The sequence below is a fragment of the Caretta caretta genome, chromosome 3 (assembly GCF_965140235.1).
Source record: "Caretta caretta isolate rCarCar2 chromosome 3, rCarCar1.hap1, whole genome shotgun sequence".
Classification (NCBI taxonomy): Eukaryota; Metazoa; Chordata; order Testudines; family Cheloniidae; genus Caretta; species Caretta caretta.
Window position 1 is genome coordinate 164,762,874 of NC_134208.1, and position 20,533 is coordinate 164,783,406.

Here is a 20,533-nt window from a genome sequence, read left to right on the forward strand (position 1 = left end):
ACAGAGCAGTGAAATCAGACTAAGAATTGATGACTTCCTAAATGTTACATTTTGAAATAAAATATATTTTGGGCCACATTATTATTATAATTTATTTCTATTTTGTTTGTGCCTCGAGGCCCTAATTCACACGCAAAAGAAAAGGATAGTTCCTCCCCTAAAGAGCTTGCAATAGCAGTAAACTGTAGTCTAGGTGACCTTTTGCATATTTAAACCAGTAATGTAAAAGTGGCTGCTACAGTCATGCAGTTAATGAAAGCTGAGTAACACAAGATGACAAATTAGTATAAGCACCCTAAATAACTTCACTAATTGAGCTAAGGGCTCAGTCCTGCTTCCAATGCCAGAACTCCCATGGACTTTAAAAGAGCCTGCTCTCGTTGTTGGTTGTATTGTGGTATCAGAGCATTGTGGCTCCATTGTGTGAAAATTCATACAAACACATAAATAAGACTTTCTTTGCCTGGAAGAGCTTATGGAGTCAGGTCTCGATTTCTCATACACTTGTATTTAGTATTGTGGTGCTCTCGTCAGGTTATCTAACGCTCGTTTTTAAATATCTTAATTTTCTTGCCAGGAAATTGTTAACATGCCCAAGAGCTGGAGTAGTATAGCTGGCATTAGTGTTTGGATATGTCATGACTTCACACACATGCTGGATAATGATGATATTTCTTCCATTGAATACAAATTGTTAGATTGGTACCATATCTGAGAAGCTGCCAATGACACGTCACTAAGCTTAACATCTGTCAGCAACGACTTTTACATAGCATGGTGTCTTTATATATTGTTCTCAGTGTAAGTAAAAGTTATGTATATTGTTAAACCTATGAAAAACCCAAGCCCATAAACAAGAAAAACTCTCACTAACATGGAAACTGATGCCTAAATGAAGTCAGTCTGTGTACGTGTATATACCTATGAGTCAAAACATTTTCAGTCGATTCAATCATACTCCTTTTTATTTTATATCCCCTCATTATAAATATTTTAATATTCATGAGAAAAGAACAAGACTTTTAAAAAGTGGTTACAATATAAAAGAAAAAATGTACATTCTAAAATTTAGATGGGGAATGATAGTAGTATTCTGAAAGCACAGAAAGTAGTATTCTGAAAGCACAGGCTGGGATAGTAGTATTCTGAAAGCACAGGCTGGGATTTCTATTTTTACCAGGATCAGTGAGTTCCTAAGTCACCATGTGTACTTTCCCTTATCTCTCTCTATGCCTCATTTTCTCCATCTGTAAAATGGGTAAAATAATAGTTTCTTTCCTTAGGTTATGTCTATTCAGCAGCTGGGAAAGTGCTTGCAGTGTGGGTACACAGACATGTGCTAGCTCTGCTTGAGCTAGCATGCTAAAAATAGACATGTGGCCACAGCAACATGCAGGGCAGCTCAGGTTAGCCACTCTAGTACAGACTCCATGGGAATGTACTGCAGTGTAACCCCATAATAGCTTACATTGATATAAAGGAGCCAAAGCAATTTACAGCTCTATACATACAGTACTGTTGAAATGCAGCCACCTCTGGGGTGGATGACAACCAACTGGCATACAGTAGTGTAGAGAGGGAAAATTTTAGCCAAGGATAGCAGGAAAAACTCTTTTTAAGGGAAGTGTCATGGAAAAAGACTCATGCATAGTAAACTGCATGGACCTCAATTTGTCTATGTTGGTAGAATGAAGAAATGTGTAAACCTGCAGGATCCTTCCCCCCTCGTGTGTTCATAACTAACACTGATGTCAATGAGGATGACAGGCAGTATGCCTATGTAGATGAAAGAGATTGTAGTATGCAGCTGATCACTGAGGTCACACCCCTATTATCCAGCAAAGAGATCTTCATAAGTGTTGAAATCAAACTCTAGTTTTTTAAATACTTAAATGAAATCTTCTGTTTTCTCTAACAAACAAAACACATAAATATGCCGGATGGAAGAGGGGACTCATTTATATACGTTGGGGATTATGATTGGACCAACACAGATCTTTCCTAATTAACTGCAGAAAGACACACCAATTGCCATTAGAAAGGTGAAGGAAAGTCCTTAGCTTTGCCGTGAGATGTCATTTGACCTATAACCCTGATGTCATGATAATGTGGATTTTTAACATACATGTTCTTCAAACAGGAACATCCTCTAGAGTGTACAACTTTAAGTCAAACTTGTTTTTTTATTACAGTATCTATTAAGCTAGCCTCAGATGCTTTATAGAAAACAGACACAGCAAACTTGAGACTGGTAAAATACTAAAACACTTACATAGGGGACTTCATTTGTTGATCTCAAAGGGCTTGACAGGACGGTAAGTATCACTATCACCCTGTCCATACAAAGATGCTGAGTCACAGAGTGGTGAAGTGATTTGTCCAGGGTCATATGGTAAGTCAGTGACAGAGCTGGCAGCAGAACCCCAGGTCGCTTGGCTCCCCTACAAACACATTATTTGTTAGGATTCTGATTGCATCACAAAGCACAAGAATTTTCTGGTGACATCATAAACTACATAAACTACTCACTCACATTGCTCCAGTTTTCTTCAATGGGAGCTTTGCACTTACATCCAATGACAGCATTTCATTCAGTATCATAGAATCATAGAAATGAGGTCATCAAGTCCAGCCCCCAATGCTGTGGCAGGAACAAATAAACCTAGACCATCCCTGACAGTTGTTTGTCCAACCTGTGCTTAAAGATCCTCCAATGATGGAGACTCTACAATCTCCCTTGGAAGCATATTCCAGAACTTAACTACCCTTACAGGTAGAAAGCTTTTCCTAATATTTAACCTAAATCTCCCTTCCTGCAGATCAAACCCATTACTTCTTGTCCGACATTCAGTGGCCCTGGAGAACAATTGATCACCATCCTCTTTATAACAGCCCTTAACATATTTGAAGTATATATCTGTACAGTATAGGTATGTGCCTGTACAGCTTATAGCTCACAGTCACCTGCGTGTTAACTAGAGATGGTTGATAAACTCCACCAAATATTTTTGACTGAAATTAAAATTTAGAAAATTTCAACCATCTCTAATGTTAAACTCTATATTTCCATGTTTTTGATTCTGCAAGCCCTTCATGGGTGGAAGTACCTTTTGAAGTCAATGGGAGTTGCTCACATGGATGGCTTGTTGGACTGAGGTGTAGAGAGGATACCTAGCATCTGATTATATGTTGCACCTCCAGGGCAGCCCAGGGGGAAGGGGCAAAGGTATGGCTCTGGGGAAATAGCAAACAGACACGTATGCTGTGCCAGCACTAGGAGAATTCTCCATGGAAGCAATGTATAGGGCTGGAGAACAGGACAGAATCTGTCCTATAATATTTCAGCTTTCAATAGTGCACTCAATTAGAGAATGATATAATATCCCACCAGTACAGGCATTAATATATGGGGACAATTTTCTAGCAACTAGATATTACTGCTCCATAAAATAGTAAACTCTTAAATGCGGTATGATTCATATAGGAAAGATGTAAAAACTCAAAAGCGTCAGTCAAAATGGTGGCCTATGTACATATGGTTGGTGATTAGGGATGTGGTTTTAAAATGGCAATTTTTGTGAAAAAAAATCATTGGATATTTGTTGTGTAAAAGATAAAGGTTATGGAAATACAGAGGCACCCAGCTAAATCTCACTTAACTGATGTGCAAACCTGATGTTTCCCAACATGCCTGGTATGACTCTTGCTGAAGCCAATAGAAAGGCTCTGACTGACTTCATCTGGGAGCTTGAAGCAGGCTCCAATAACCCAGTGATCCCACTTCTTGGCAATGATTTAGCGGCAAAATGCCCATTGAAGTCTCCTACTAGGTAGATTGCTTTGATTTTAGACAATATACAGTAGTGATGCTACAGAGTATTACCTTAAGTAATTAAAGTTATACATGTCAAAATAAATGAACATCGCAAATTGGGCATGATTGTGATCTGACTGGCTCATAAAAAGTGTAACTCCAATGAAGTCAGTGGAATTAGCTAAGTGTGAAAATTGGGGTGAGATCAGAATCAGGCTTACTAAGCACACTTCTGCATTCCTCTCACATCCCAAACAGTAATTGACTAAGAGTTTTGTGTGTGAGGGAATGCAGGACTGGTCCCTTTTGTGATGAATTATCCATTGATTCCTTTTACTGTGCTTGTGAACATAGCCACTAATTCATTAAAGGCTAGATTGTAACTTTACACCCTGAGTAAGAGGCAGCAAGTAGCTGCACTTGCCACCAGGGCAGACCAGAGAAGGAATAACAGTGTTACAATTCCACTCCTGCTTTGCTCTGGAGGGTCGGGCAAAGTAAGTTACTTCATCCCTTTCCTTGGAACAGCTTACTCCTCTAGATGTGTCCAGCCACTCTGGAGCTCCTTCTACTTCCCATACTTTCCCAACCCCTTCCTGCCCACTTGGTTGCAGCAGGGGAATACTGGGTGACTAGCCCCCATTCTTCCTCCTTGCCCCCTGTGGCTGGAGTTGAGCTGAGTTGAGTGAGGAGAGCTGAACTGAGGGGTAGAGGGAGTGGGGGGCTCTATTCCCCTTTGTGGTCAACAAGGGCTGTGCCAATCTAGCCCCAAATTCATAATGGGTCTCCCTGGTATTAAAGTGGATTAGTGAGTTTCTACCATATAATTACAAAAAGAGTAAAAAGTCATGGGCATTGTGTTGAACACCAAACAACCTTTATTTTTCCAGTGTTAGTGAAATTAATCAGAACTATACTTGTGTGGTTTTGGGGGTGGTTTTTTCCTAATCTTGTACGAAGGAGAAACTCCCAGATCTGACCTGTACTAGAGAAGTTGCATCTGTTTAGTTAAACCGATTCCTGATCAATCTAATGAAATGGGTGCAAATCCCTAATCTAGATAAATTTTAAATCAATGTAATTAAACCAGCACAAAAATTCTAATATAAACAAGGCCTTGGATACTATGATGATGGATGCAGTGGATACAGCTTGACAGGATAAACAATTTGTCACCCCAAGAATTAACATCAAGTAGTATGCACAGGTAGCCTATGTAACCAAGCATTTCTATTGCAGTTATTTCCCCCGCCCCCTTACTTCCTATTGTTTGTTACACTCAGTTGTGGCATCTTTTTTTAGCTTGTAGGTTGGTGCAGAGACCTCTGTGAGGCTCTGATCGTGAATGAGGCCACAAGGTGCTACCCTAATACAAATCAATAATAATCTTGCAAAGAGGGCAAAAGTCTGTTCTCAGCTATGTCGCTGTAAATCTGAAGCAGTTGCACTCATTTCAGTGGAGTGGCTTTGGATTGACACTGGTACACCTGAGATCAGAATCTGGCCTAGAAAGTTCACTTGTCCGGTCCTGCTGTCTTTACCTGCCCATTTCTGCGAGATACTGAGCACCATCTGTTTCCACGTAAGTGTTGGAATTGAGGGCACTCAGCACCTCAGAGCACTGAGCTCCGCAAGTCTTTTGCGCCACCCAGAAATTACCTTGGAAGCTCTCAAAATTCTCATTAAAATCCCATTGTTTACTTTCACATCCATACACTCACATGGAACCCTCCCACCCCTTGCAAAACCCCCTCAAAATGTTAAAAATCAGGATTATTGGTTTCTTAAAACCTGAAAATCAAGGAATCCGTATCACTCATGACGGGGATGACACAGCTGCAGCCCTAATGATGATGTATCAACCACTGAAACAGTAGGGACAGCTAAAATGAGCACGCTTTTCTCTCTGCAAGTTGAACAGTATTCCACATGGGTGCAGTGCTGAAATATGTGATTGTAGAATCTGCCAAAGATTCTGCATTGGTGCTCACTTCTTCCTTCGCTGCTGCATAAGTGTTTATTACCAATCGTTTTATAGCACTGGTAGTGCTCTATGATTGTCACTGCCCTGGTTCCATGACAGAAACAGCAACTTCTCAATTCTCAACCCACGAACGGTCAGAAGGCCAGATCCTCAGCTGATATAAATTGGCACGGCTCCAATGACTTCACGAGAGCTACGCCAACTTTCACCAGCTGCAGATCTGGTTCCCAGGCTGTCACCCTGACCAGCCAGCCACTGAACAAGCCTCCTCCATGAATGCATGCAGCCTTGCAACTTTGTCTGTTTGTGGCTAGTATAACAGAATATGGGATTTTGAATGGGTTTAATTAGTTAAATATAATTAAATATATTTAACATCTATTTTATAATAAGGCATTTTTTACTTTTCTCACAATTTCCCAAGATAAACAACTTAATTAAAATATTTTGCTATTTTCCTTTTTTCTTTAAACGACTAGGATTAATTCCCTTAGAGTCCTAGTGATGTAAAAATCTGGCCCATTTTTTTAACACCCTGAGATGGGCCATTTCACATCGGCACCAACGGCAAATTTATAATGGGAAGTTTCTTGCCAACGTTCCAAACTGATGAATACAGCTATGGTTTGTTGGCAGTGTTGTTGTAGCCATGTTGGTCCCCAAATATGAGAGACAAGGTGGGTGAGATAACATCTTTTACTGGACCAACTACTGTTGGTGAAAGAGATGGGTCTGACCTGAAGAAGAGTTCTGTGGAAAGCTTGTCTCTTTCACCAACAGAAGTTGGTCCAGTAAAAGATATTACCTCACCCATTTTGTCATGCAGCTATGGATTCTCAGTCAAACATCTCTTGTAACAATCACTATTGTTAGGAAGCCTGAAACATAGAGTCAAATTTTCAGTAATGTACATACAGCATTTGCCACCCATATCTAGGCTCATCCTCGAAAACACAAGTTTTTGGGCATATCAGTGGACGAGCTTGCAAATTTTGTGGATTAGGAAGACTGGATGAAAATTATCTCTTTACAATGGAATTTTACAATTGCTGAAGATAGAAAATATTGTACTGCCTTGCGAACAGCATGCCTGAGCAGGATATGCCTTTTGTTCTACTTGTTAGGTCAGCTTGCCACTTCTGACTTTGACACAGAATCTCTTTATTATCTGCACATTAACCTTTTGTGGGATAGGAGGACATCTTATTTTGCATCATGGGCATCCACAGAAGTCCCACCAGTGGAAATTCTTGGGAGCTGTCTAGTGGATGCCCTGGCCACACGACCTCTCTAAGTGGTCATACCCATTTGCTGTACCAGCTGGGTCTGATACTCCCTGGTGGAGTGGCAGTTTTGGGAAGCTTGCAGGGGCCTGTGCTTTAAACTGGGAATGTGTCATGCTCATGGAGTGCTATATCTGTACATGCAAGAACAATATACCTTTGCACATACAACACTAACTACAAATCATTGTCTAGTCTGATGTATATATCCTTCACAGTATGATAGATATCAGGTCCTATTCTGTATTTGTGTTTTAGAGGCTATGTGCTAGTAGTTTCATAATTCAGAACAGCTGGGGCCAGATTGTGACAGAGCCATAGGCTGCTATCAAGCCTATGTGACAGATGCTTACGCCGACCCTATGTGCAAAGTCCCTCTTGGTAACCCCCACAAGGCCCAGTCACAATTGCAATCCCTCCTGCTCCAAGGGAAGTGCAAAGACGACTCCATCAGTGTGTCCCAAAGAGAGCAAGAGGAGGTGGGGAGATGGTCACTCCACTTGCATGTGGAATGAGCTGGCCATATTAGGGGGTATACCCTGAGCAGTCCTGCTGCACACCAAGCAGTTCAGGGAGGGAATCACTCACTGAGCTCCCAATGAGGTGGCATAACATTGCATTCTTGGGCCAATGGCTAGATGCCGCAATCTGGCCCTCTGTAACCAACATCCAGCTTAACAGCTTGTTTTTCTATTTAAGTGAATTTTAGTGTTCAGGAATGATGCCAGATTGACTACTAGAAACTGGAATTAGAGGAACCATCTCTAGAAGTGGAAAGGATCAGTCTCAGTACCAGTTTGGTCCTCAGCCTACCTGCCAAGAATATCAGAAAGAGTGCCAGTTAGTGCCAACTGGGATAGTAGACTTTGTCTACTATGAATGAGGCCACTACCATTACCTTTATGTTGTATTACTACTTCCTGATGGCAGCTTGGCAACTTGCATCATTATCAAACTGAGCAGCTTCTAATCTCCTTAAAAATTCACTGAGCTACCCAGTTCTCCTAACAACAGACTCTGTTCTTATCAGAGATGGGCCCAAACTGTGAAGTTTAGATCTGATTCGGAACTTTTTCAGTTTGAGGAGGCTTGGATCCAGTATTTTGGTGAGGGCCCCAACTCTGATTCTGTACTATGACAAATAGTGGCTACAGCATCTGTACCATATTTTTTCACATAGTCTTACAGCAAGTGTAGAAGTCGAATAGCTAAGAAACATGCTTATGTAGGTAAGATCAAATGCGATCCCACTGTCTCTGATTTACAGGTATGCTTATTCTGCATATGCATTAAAAATACATGCATCTCATCCCCTACAGCTATAAACCAAAGTAAATTTGCATGACTCAGGGATTTCTTCAATGCCCATGTGTAAACTCCGGTTAGAGATGGTTATGGCCAAAGAGTAAAATAAGACTATACTCTTTAATATTAATACTATTGTTCTCATTTAATGGGTAATTCACACTACCGGTACAAAAGAAAAGCAGTCAGTGGTTTGTTATGACAAGTGTTAGGCATTGGCATTACCAGCATACTCCTCCAAAAAATCCTTCACTCACTTTATTGCATTGACTGGGTGCTGTGGTTGGTTACGTTTGTTTGTTTGTATATGTTGTGCCATCATTTCATTGTCTTCAGTGGTCTTCTGGTGTTATTGACGTCCATTCCAGCCATGTTTTCCCAATTTGTTCTTCTATCCTTTCCCTCTCACATACAGGACTGGCCCTAAACACATGGACACCCTGCAACTGCAGGTGGCTCCACTTCTTGGGGGTTCCTCACTGGGAACACAGCTTAACATAAATCTAGTTTTTGTGACCTCATGAAACATGCAAGGATCTATTCAGTTGTTTGCAGGAAAGCTCATGTGGTCTCAGACCAGGCCCACTCATATAGGCCCCAAACTCCCATTGTCTTCAATGTTACTCTTGCTTGAGTCAGGCCAGAGAGCATAGCTGATACCTAAGCTGCCCAACAGCAATATTTTGATTCTTTTTCAGATCCCTCTGTTTTACCGCTCCTTCATTACTCAGTGTGGAGGAAAGCTCATTTTCTTCCAGAAAGTAAGGCTGTATGTGGGAGACGTATAGATAGGTGAAAATCCCTTCCCCGCCCTGTCTAGGTCCAGGGCTGCAGTGCAGAGTCCTGCCATGACCATCAGTCAAGCTTATGGTTTAGGGTACCATCTGAAGACCCTCATTGCCTTTTGCATGGGACATGGGGCCATTCAATCTGCTTAAATGTGGATCTCTGCCCATGCTCCAGTCTGCTCCCACTGTAGCATCAAAGCAGAGCAGAGACCCTTTTCACAGCATACAGTAGGGGCTCAGCTCCTCCATGCAGGCTGTGTCTTCATTAGGAAAAAACATGCTTTTGTAACTCAAGTTAGCTAACCATCCCAGAATGATTAGTCCAGTTCAGGTCCCTGCTCTGCCTGATTTGGAATTGGGACTTGAACCTGCATCTCCCAGATTAATGCCTTAACCACTGGGCTAGAGACTGTTCTGGGGTGGGTTTTTCTCCTCCCCTCTCCCGCGTGAAAAAATGTTTTGTCAAAAAGAGTCCCTACCAGCTTTAGTCAGAATGACTTTTGAACAGTTTTCTGCTTAGCATTAAACTATAGGATATTTTTGTTAGACTCTCATTTTCATAATGTTCCTATAAACCAGTTATGCTACAGGTACCTGATTCTGATCTCATTCCCGCTGATTTTATACTGGCATTACTGTACTGACTTCAGTGGAGTTCCTCCTGACTTAAACTGTATGAGTTCCAAATCAGAACCTTATTCTTAAAGTGTCTTCTAAATGCCATATTAATTCTGCAACCCATTCTGTGGAAGTTTATTAGAAATTCCTCTTTAAGGTAATGATTCACTTTTAATGGTGCTTCAGTTAGACCTACTGCTTTAAATGGAGCAGTGTATAAAGTAAAAATGGACCCTGAGTATTTAAAAGGATATGGCCAATCTATTTTTCATAGTTTTAAAATGTTTTTTTGCTTTTGTTTCTCATAACCCATTGGACATTCTTGCAGTTAAGGGCCTAACACTGCCTCCAATGAAACCCAATGGCAAAACTTCTACTGGAATTCAAACAGGAGTAAGAGTGGGTTCTATAAAATCTAATTGTTTCCCTTTGTGGAGTATACCCAGAGGTGAAAGTAAGCCAGTACGCCCCAGTATGGCGTACCGGCAAGAGCCGGTGTGCCGTACTGGGACCGGCTTTCCCAGACATCAATTTAAAGCCCTGGGGTAGCAGCGGCGGGGCTCCAGTGGGGATTTAGAGGGCCCCGGAGCTCCAGCCGCCGCTACCGCCCCGGCCCTTTAAATCCCCACCTGAGCCCTGCTGCCCAAGCCTTGGGGTGGCGGCGGCGGGGCTCTGGAGCTCCAGCTGCTGCTACAGCCCCAGCTCTTTAAATCCCCGCCAGAGTCCTGCTGCCGGAACCCTGGGGTAGCAGGGGCGGGGCTCTGGCGGCAATTTAAAGGGCCGGGTGGTAGCAACGGCTGGAGCCCCGGGGCCCTTTAAATGCACTACCACAATGGAGCCCCAGGCCCTTTAAAGCTCTGCCAGAGCCCAGAGCCCAGAGCCCCGGGGTAGCGGTGGCAGCTGGGAGCCCCCAGGGCTCCTCAGTGATTTAAAGGGCCCGGGCTGCGGTAGCAGCAGCTGGAGCCCTGGGCCCTTTAAATCACCCCCGAGTCCCGGGGCTCCCAGCCGCCTCTGCAGCTGGTAGCTCGGGGGTGATTTAAAGGGCCCGGGGCTCCCAGCTGCCACTACTGCAGCTGGAGCCCTGGGCCCTTTAAATCAAGATTAAAGGGTCTCCGGATTTAAGGCTCTGCCTCTTCCGGTTGAGGCCACGCCCCTGCTCAGGACTCCGGCGTCCCTTGAGACCCAGTCCTGAATTGTTTCCCTGTGCAGGACTGTCTGCCACTGAAGGCAGACTAATTTTTACATGTGAACAGTCTGCAAGACTGGGCTAAGTGGAAAAGGGTTGACTGTAACTTCATATTCTAATCACACTGGAGAAGACGTAGTAGGCCTACATTGTGCATACATTTTTAAGCTATGCTCCTTTGACAACTGAATAAACTGTCTGCTGTATGACTCGATAGGCTAAAGTTAACTATGCTGCAAAGGGGCACAACTCAGCTGATTTCACCAAGGCTGAGTTTGGGCCTACAGCTAAGTTCTTACTTACAGAGTTAGACTGATTTCTCTGTTGTTGGTTTAGGAAAGGCCTGATACTCATTTATTTTTTGGAAATTTAATATATTTTAAATACATAGACTTCTTTAAAGATACTTACTTTAAAAATTAGTTTGTAAATAATCACTCCCACAATCACAATCGGTCCTTTGATCTCACAGGGCCAGACAGTGAGAAGTGTTGAGCAACTGCAATTTACCTCTCAGGCAGCCATATCATGCCCTTAATTGTTAAGGAGAATTCTCCACTGCAATCAACAGGCAGTCCTGCTTAAAAACTGATGGCACACTATAGCCAAGAAAACAATATATTCAAATCCTTTAAGCAATGCATTCTGTTGCTCCAAGAAATATTACATGCAGGAGAGTGTAGAAGTCTTATTTCAAAACAGCAACAAAACTTTTTTAAAAAATAACAAACCACCAAACAAAAAACAACAACAGATCCTGCAATTTTAGAGTCTGGCTGTATCCTACCATATTCTGAAAGTTCTAGGTTTTCATTTAAAAAAAACAGCTCTCTTTCTTTCAAATTGAAAGATACAGACATCACAATGTAAATCAATGTGGTGTTGCCCTATTAACCCAGCCTTGCAGAAAATTGTCCAGTCAAACAACAGCAGCAGGAAAAGTGGGAATTTACCTCTGTTTGACCCCATCTTCTCAATAAAGTGTGAATGCCAACACCTAATTAGGACCATTTACGTGCTAATAACATTAAGCACAGACAATTTTTCCTTTTTTCTTTACATGTAAAAAACCTGGGAAATTAAATGGAAAAAAAAGTTCGTTAATCTAATATTAAGGTTGCATAACTGAAATCACAGGAATGCAAAATGTAAAGTTCCAGCAATAACTTTACATCATCCACATTGCACACATGCAGTATTTGCGATTCCTGTTTTTCTGGTTAAATGTGTAGCGTAGCATATTATAATTTGCTATTAAAAATAGGTAATAAAGCACACAAGAAGGTGCAAATGAGCAGAATTAGCTCTGCCATAGGATCCTTAATTTTTGCATTCTCTGAATTCTGCGATTTAAGTGTGCAGATTTAATATGCATTAACACAGTTTTGGGTATTTAAGGTGTATGTGTGTGTAAAATAATTAGTCTTTAGTTCTATAGTGCAAAAACCTAAGTTACTGCTGAGGTTGCAAAGTTAGTGCCACTTCTGCAAACACTTAAGCATGTGAGTAACTTCACAGATGTGAGAAGTTGCTTGAGTTTAGTGTAACTACTCATGTGTCAAGTTGGTCTACCCTTAAAAGTTAGGTTGACATAACTAGGGCCTGGTCTGCACTACAGAGTTAGGTCAATGAAAGCTGCCTTGCATCAACCTAGCTGCAGAAGTGTCATCACTAAAATTTGGCTCCAGCTGACATAAGTGCCTCTTTACGTCAATTTAGTAATATAATCTCCCTGATCAGCGCAGAGTCATGGTCGAGGTAATTAGGTCGACTCAGTGTCAATGTAGACACTGCGTTGCTTATGTCAACTGTTACTGGCCACCAGAAGCCGTCCCACAATGTCCAACACTAACAATACAATCGATGCAAGCACTCCAGATGAGGATGCACAGCGCTGACACAAGAAGCCAAGTGTGCACACACATGACTGATTTAATAACTGCAGTGGCTAGATGCTGACATAAGTTAGGTTCACACAATTTTGGCCTTCATTGGTCAAGGGTGTCAAAAACCCTGACATAACTATGCCCACCTAGCCCCAGTGTGGACACAGTTATCTCAACAGAAGAATGCTTCTGCTGATGTAGCTAACTTCATTTGAGGGGTGGTGTTCCTACACCGATGGAAAACCCCCTTCGGCTGCATCTACATTACAGGGTCATGCCGGCATAGCTACGCTGACATAGCTATGCTGATATAATCACTGTAGTGTAGACACAGCCGGATGCGGCCTAAGGCCTGGTCTACACTGGGGCGGATCAGTCTAAGTTACGCAACTTCAGCTATGTTAATAACGTAGCTGAAGTCAACGTACTTAGATCTACTTACCGTGGTGTCCCCACTGCAGTAAGTCGATGGCTGACACTCTCCCATCGACTCCGCCTGTGCCTCTCACCCTGGTGAAGTACCGGAGTCGACAGGAGAGTGCTCGGCGGCCGACGCGATAAATCGACCCCTGTTGGATCGCTCGCTGCCTGTCAATCCAGCGGGTAATGTAAACAAGCCCTAAGACTTACAAAAGTCAGAGAATGAAAAGCTAAGCTTCTTGTTGCAACTTTAATCCAGTCAGACTGCACATATGTGCATTAAGGCAAACACTAAACTGACTAAGTAGATTTTTTTTAAAAAGTACATATGTGCAGTGCGAGCAAATTGACTTTAATGGTAGTTGCAGGATTAAGCCTCTCTCTCTATATAAAACATTTTATTACATTTTCAGAAATAAATATTTTGGAAGCTTTGCAGCTGATGTAGTGAAAGATAATCTTAAATAATAATATTTGAGGAAAATGGTGTTCAAGGCTTTTTTTTAAAAAAAGAGACACCATTATGCTGGTGAATTTTAAAATGTCTTTCTGTCTGCCCTGCTGTGTTCACTAACACTAGGCAATCCCTACATTTAATACTGTACCATATGGATACACTCAGCTGGGGGCTTCTCCCTCCCCTTCCTCCCAAGGAGCTCTAAAGCAAATTTCTGAGATACAGAAATAACCCTTGTGCAAGGCCTATACACGTGTGCCTGGTAAACGCAATTCTGCCAGTGCAAAGCAAGAACATTATTGGACTCTCTAGATCCATCTAGCTTTTCTGTTGCTCTTTCTCTTTGGCCCCCGATGGCTTAGAAAATGGCTTGTTTTCCTATGTGTGAGTGGGAGAAGTGTCCCGTTTGTTGCAGGAGGGATTTACTACCCAGCATCCGGGCTGCCTGAGGGTTGGCACCCCCTTCCCCACCACCCTTTTTTTTTCCAGGTGGGACTTGGCGATGACCAGAAAAGAGCACTTGGCACTGAATGTCACCCTGAAGGTAAAATGAAAGACAAAAAGACGAACGCATGCTTGATTCCTTCAGCAGCAGCGAAAAACACACACAGCGACTCCATCAATGCAAATACAGCAGAGCCGTCCGCTAACGACACCACCAGATTATGTATTTATTTAGAAAGTGTCAATTCCCCCCCTCCCAAAAAAAATGCATGCAAAGAAACGTGCACATACCAGGTTATGAGCCCAGGGAAAACCTGGCAGCTTCCCCCTTCTCCTGCCAAGTTATCATTGAGAAAACAGACAGGCAGAGTGACGTCCTGGGTCAGACTGAGTGCGGATCGACTCTACCAAGAAAACAGGGAGGCCTCCGCATCCTCCGAGCACCCGCCGCTCCCTTGATCCCCTTGGAACCCGCCTCGCCCGGCGCAGAGCAGCCGCTTAGGTGGCCCCGGTGCCGCGGGGCAGCCCGCTGATCCCCTGGCCAGGGCATGGGGAGGTGGCCTGGGCCTGCCTCGGCTAAGCCTCCCCCCTTCGCCGGCTGAGGTCGCGGGAGCCCAGTTAAAGGAGGCGTGTGTAAAGATTTTGCAATGTCCCTGCATGGTGTTGTAGACTTTCCTAGCAAAGAAACCGGCTTCGGCTTCTTTAAAATTCCCGACGACTCACCTGATTAACCTGCCTGCGGTTCTGACCTGACCAGGTAAACCGAGTCCCAACCTTACCATCATGCACGTCTGCAGACTGACACTGCATCTGGGGCATGTTTTTGATTTGAGACTAGCAGCTGATAGAAGCTCTATTACTCCCCCCTCCCACCTTCAGACCTTGTCAATTTCACTTGCTTAGAGTCAGTCCCTTAAAAAATAAAATAAAAACCACACAACAAAACCCAGGCTCCAGGGATGATCGATTTTCAGCTCTTTGGCGTTTTTTAAAGAATATATTATAGAGAGAGATTGGCATTTTTTCTGCTGACAGATCCAAACGCAGCAGGGTTTGTCCTGCGGGCCCCCCCCCCCCCCACCTCCTTTCCCCCCTTCTTTCCAAAGGATCAAGAGTGCTGTGAAAGTGACAAGGTTTTACCGAGCCGGAGTTAGGGGACAGGGTCCTGGGGTGGCTTTTGCTTTTGCAAAAGGGGTAGGGGGACTTGACTTTACAGCTGTTGTCACTGTGTGTGGTGGCCGCTGCTGCTCCTGCTCCGAGTGTGTCTCGCAGCCTCCCTTAGCTCCCCTCGCAGGGAGCTCAGAAGTTCCGCGATCCCCAGCTCGCTGCTGCTACTGCTTTGCTATCTCGGCCCCCGGGTTGCCGAGAGCAGCCCCCATCGGCCAACACGATGCAGTGGTTCCCCCTAGATTAAGCTCCGTTAGGCTCTAAGGAGAAAGCGACGGACCCAGAGACGGAGAGACGCTTCCCTTTCCTCCCCCCTCCCCTTCTTCTTCCTTAAACATTTCCATGAGTGATTCACAAGAGCCAAACAGGCCTGGTGGAAACTCTGTTTGTCACTGTGGTGGAGGGGATTATTGTTGTTATTATTTATTATGTATTCATTTATTTCTGTCTGTAGCCTGGTTGCTTCAGTGATGTTGTGAATTTGCCACATGGGGCTGCTTGGCTAGGAAAGCACCTTTGCTCTGTTTGTGTTGTAGTATGTACCAGAATCAGTGGACATACAACCTGACACGTCTATACACACAAAGAAAGCAAGTCATTTGCAAACAGAATCTGGGCAGACAAAAGGAAAGTGTGGAACGTAGGATGTAGTTTTCATCTTGGCGGTACCCCAGCTCCAGTCTGGAGGGGTTTTAGAGAAGTGATCTCATGTTGCTGTCTAAATGTGATCTGCCTGACAGGGTTTTTTTTTTTTTTTAATGTAACAGTAATGCTATAAAAGATAAAGTAGTCTGAGGATATGTTGTGAAGTGCTGCAGGGGCAGTTCTCTGACTGCTTGGTGTGCTGTTGTTAAAAGATTTTGCAGGGTACCAAACATCACATAAGAGAAATGCATTTCAGAAATGAGCAGAATAATGAAAGCGGCAAATAAAAATGAGTAGAATTTAAAAAGAAAGTAAAGTAAAGGTGGAGGGTGGGGGTAGAGAGGATGGAATCGGGGGCCTTAATCCCTTTTATTGTTGTTTTTAACCTCAACTGTGTCATTTTGATGTAGTTAAGAGGACTTTAACAAAACATACAAATTGAGACAGTACCACAGTCTGTACGAGGGAGGGAAATTTGAATGCCCTTCAAATAAAAGACAGTGAAGAACTATGAACATAGCTCCTTGGTTGTATAAGGGAAGTACGTGAGCTGTAGAAGGCAGTTAGTGGGGAAAACAAGATTTTGGAATCTTCTGTTTTCCTTGCCACCCCCATCCCATTTTAAAGGTGAAGAAGTGTAAAGCTTTGATACACTGCATCTCAAATGTCAAGCTAAAATGTGAGTACTTGCAAGATAACCCAAGTTAAATTGTATGCATGGACAGTCAACCCCTTATTGCACTTCCACTGAAAACATCCAAGGGCTTGGGACCAAGAAATGATTTGTATGGTTACATTCTTGTTCCCTGTATTTTAAAGTACCAGTGTAACAAGTGAATTTTTAAATGCATAAACTGGAATCTGACAGGTCTCCCCTAGGGGGACTTTACAGTTTAAAATGTTCAAGATGCAGCAGGAGGTAAACATGGCATTTGATGTGTTCAGTATCAAAATACAACTAAATCAATGACAGTAACTGTGTGCAATACCTCATTTATTCTGCACTATTTTTCAGAAATTAAAAGGTGACTATTAGAGTACTATAGCCATATCTCAAACCTAGCACCACTTATTACTGCAACAGTATTTCAATATTAAGTGATCTTAAAGATAGTTCATCTTTCATTTTGAATCCTGAATTTGAATCAGCATTAGAATGTCAGTGCTGCAAGATAAGGTATAACAAACTAAGCAGACAGCTGAAGGGCTCCTGGTGAAGGTGTTGCTGAGAAGGATATCTTGGTCTGTTCTCAGTAACCTTGTTTACAGGGACATTTCAGTTGCAACTAGAATTTCAGCAAGAGGCTGCCTAGACTAATGTCTGTGTGTTTGAAATTGATCGTGAGTGTCTTTTTCACTATAAACATTATATATGCCTTAACAGCATACTCATGCAAAACTTTGCAATTGTATAGGATAGGGAAAAAAAAGTATTTATAAGATCTGATTTTGGTTTTCTGATGTGTCATCCGGAGGTAGATATACTGGCTTTTTAAATGTTATATATAGGGGACACACACACACACACACACACTTTGATTTATTAGATTACAAAGTCTCCTGGGTTTTGAATGTATTTTACAGCCCACCAAGTAAGTTTAAGGTAAAATATGAAAATACAGCATTTATGCTGTGATTTACTGAATTTTAGATAGTTTGTTTTAAAATTATATTTGGAAAATTATCCAAATGTAGAGACTTGGTGTTAAATGCCAGCAGCCACATTAATGAAGAAAAATGCTGTTGAAATACTTTTGAATAATAAATAGGATATGTAATGGTCAACCGCAAGATAAAATTTTTACAGTGTTTTTATGGCTCTAAATTGACTGCATTGTAAACCAAGCTTACTATTCTATTAAGCCATCATACTTTTCAATTATTTAACATTTCTAGACAGGCAATCTAGTATGGTCTTCATTGTGCATATCAGAAAATTATATATAAGGTAGTAATTGCTTGTTGTTAGTAAGTGAGGGCTTCATTTTGGATCAGGGTTGAATTTTAACTTAGGACAAATATTACAAAGTATGCACATAGAAAAAATGATATGGAAATAGTCCTACTCCTATGAAATGGGGATAGTTACTGTGCTGAAATGTACCTAATACAATTTGAGATCCACTCACTAAGAAACCTTGACAGTATCTGCCTTCCAGGTACTGCGCATTTGGAAATACTATATCTCCATTTAAATGCAGATCTTCAGTTTTCTCCAGGGGGCAGTTGGTGAATCTTTCGATTGAACCACTGGTACTAGAAAAACTAACTGAAGATTTCCCCACGAACAAGAGACTCTTTCAAGTCTGCCTGTTTGAAATAATGATTATAAATTTTTCGGATATTGCAGTTTTATATTGATTTTAAATACCTTTCAAAATCAAACTAAGGGAATAGTGCATTTTACTCTAACAAAGCAGTTTCATGTTTCCACTCTTATGTGGGAGTCTGAGGAGATATTATAACCATTAAAATAAGTTCTTTGTTTTTATACTGGCATTGTGTTTGCAAATTTCATCAAATGGACAGGGCACTCTTCCTCTGGTTTTGACCTAGATTCCTCTTGATTATTCCTTGACAACTAATACCTGATTATTTCCCATTGTGAAAATAGGTGAGCAACTGTTGATGCTCTCTAGATGCGGCTGCATGGGTAATGGGCACACATATGCAGTTAACTCCGTCCCTCCTCAAATACTTTGTTACTAGAACTGTGTGAAAAATGGTGCTCCACCAACCAGCAGATCATGCAAATATTTTCCTTGGTTGCGATCCATGTGGGTTTGCATCCTTTGGGTGTGGGGTTCAAACAAATCCAACATCTCACAGCCAAACCCTATTACAGCTGCTGAGTTTATTCCAGCTGGCATGCTGAAAACAGGAAAGTTGGCTGGTCGCTATGATAAATTGGGCCATGTTTGCTTGAAGCAGAAACCAGCATTACTAGAACCCAGGTCCAGATTCACTCCCATCTAGGCCCATATTCACCTAAAACTTAATGGTCGTTCATGGTCATTAGGAATTAGTCCTACTCCCACTGAAGTTAATGGTGACTACTCTCCTTGATTTCAGTGGGAAAAAAGATCAGCCCCTTAACAAATGTTTCCACAAAAATGCTCAGAGTTTAGAGTTTCTAATGGAAACCAAAACTAGGCAAGTTTTGTACGCAAACATTTTAGATGTCTTAGTTAAATGTGTGAGGCCTAACTCTCCTCTCACTTAACGCCATTGTCACTCCTTGGACATCAGTGGAGAGTTACTTCTGGTTGGCAAAGGTATGAGTGAGAGGAGAATCAGGCCCAAGAGTTTCATAGCATGTACACTTTTATTAGTGTGTCAATCAACGAAGATGGCCCTTTTCTGTAACCTTGTGGTAAGACTAGCTTGTTGATGTGAGTTAAGATTGGCACTTATTTTACAAAAGCATTTTTCTTTTTTTAATTTGTGGGCACAGTCCCTTATTAAAACCCAGAGAGTAAGGGAAAAGAAAATGGAACTTTTTCCAAACAGCTTTTCTGATGGGGAATCTAGTGGCAGTTGCTTTGAAGCATGAGTAATTGATTATCATACATTTATTTTAAAAAGCAGACATAACAGGGAATCTAACATGATGTTTTGGAATATATCTGCTCCCCACAATGTTCTTGAGAAAAATGTAAGGTTGCAGGCATCATTTCATGCCCTGTATGTTTTTGAACATAAATCAAAGAAATTGTTGGAGAATTATAGATGTTCATAGTGACTGTAGCTATAATAAACACATGCAGTATATATTTTCCAAGCTGTTTTGTATGGGTGAAAAGCTGAAGCTGACATTTTGTATGAACAATTCAACTTAATCACTGAAAATTTATTTCCTAGTTAGTGTGGATTACCAGTGTAGCATAAGGTCATACACCTTGGCTTGAGTTCATCTGGTTTTGAAGCCGTGGTTAAAGCCGGGAAAGAATTTAAATTAGATTTAGATGCCTAGAATTATTTATCCCAAATGTCACAGTTACAGTAATGCCTCTGTGGTGATAGTTATAGCTATGTTATAAGTAGTATTTATATCTATATTGTTATTAGTGCTATTATTTTATTATTTATACCTGGCTCAGAAGTGTGTTGGGCATGTTACAGAACAAAAAAAAGGCCCTGAATGAAAAATCGTACAATCTAAATTTTATGCAAGACACAAAAAGTGACGGTAATAAACAAAATGGGGATGATGGGGCAATGGAAGGTGATGTGGGCAAGGATTATGACAACGTTATAGCTGACTTGTTTACTCAGTTTAGGCATGTGCATATCTTGATGGCTCTGTTAATTTTGCTTAAATGTTTGTAGCTGACAAAAGCAGAAGTGAGTTTTTAGGAGGAATTTGAATGAGCAGAACGTGGTGACTTGTTTGAACAGGAATTACGAAGGTATTTCATGCATGGAAGAATATAGAGAAGGTGGAGCAGAAGGAAGAAGAGGAAGGCAAAGATTGCATGGTGCTCTGATTGCATGGTGATGGGACAAAATAAATACCTAGACTGGAGACAGAAAGAC

General features: G+C 41.8%; 1 protein-coding gene and 1 long non-coding RNA gene across 12 annotated transcripts in view; one reads left to right on the forward strand and one right to left on the reverse strand.

Moving 5' to 3' along the window:
* Window positions 1-14,737, reverse strand: part of LOC125633636 (uncharacterized) — a 45,121-nt gene extending 30,384 nt beyond the window's left edge. The window contains exons 1-2 of one of the 2 annotated variants that reach the window (XR_007355676.2): window positions 14,477-14,734; window positions 2,273-2,441 (exon numbers count right to left, since the gene is read on the reverse strand). This is a non-coding gene — a long non-coding RNA (uncharacterized LOC125633636). Of the gene's footprint in view, window positions 1-2,272; window positions 2,442-14,476 lie in introns of both variants that reach the window. The other variant, XR_012667758.1, reaches the window with a different exon arrangement.
* Window positions 1-20,533, forward strand: part of ESRRG (estrogen related receptor gamma) — a 480,311-nt gene that overhangs the window by 13,731 nt on the left and 446,047 nt on the right. Inside the window, exon 1 of one of the 10 annotated variants that reach the window (XM_048843186.2) lies at window positions 14,789-14,942. The exons of 8 other annotated variants lie outside the window; for them this stretch is intronic. The gene's annotated coding sequence lies outside the window, so the exon portion shown is untranslated. Of the gene's footprint in view, window positions 1-14,788; window positions 14,943-20,533 lie in introns of those variants that run through there. One more of the 10 variants, XM_048843180.2, reaches the window with a different exon arrangement.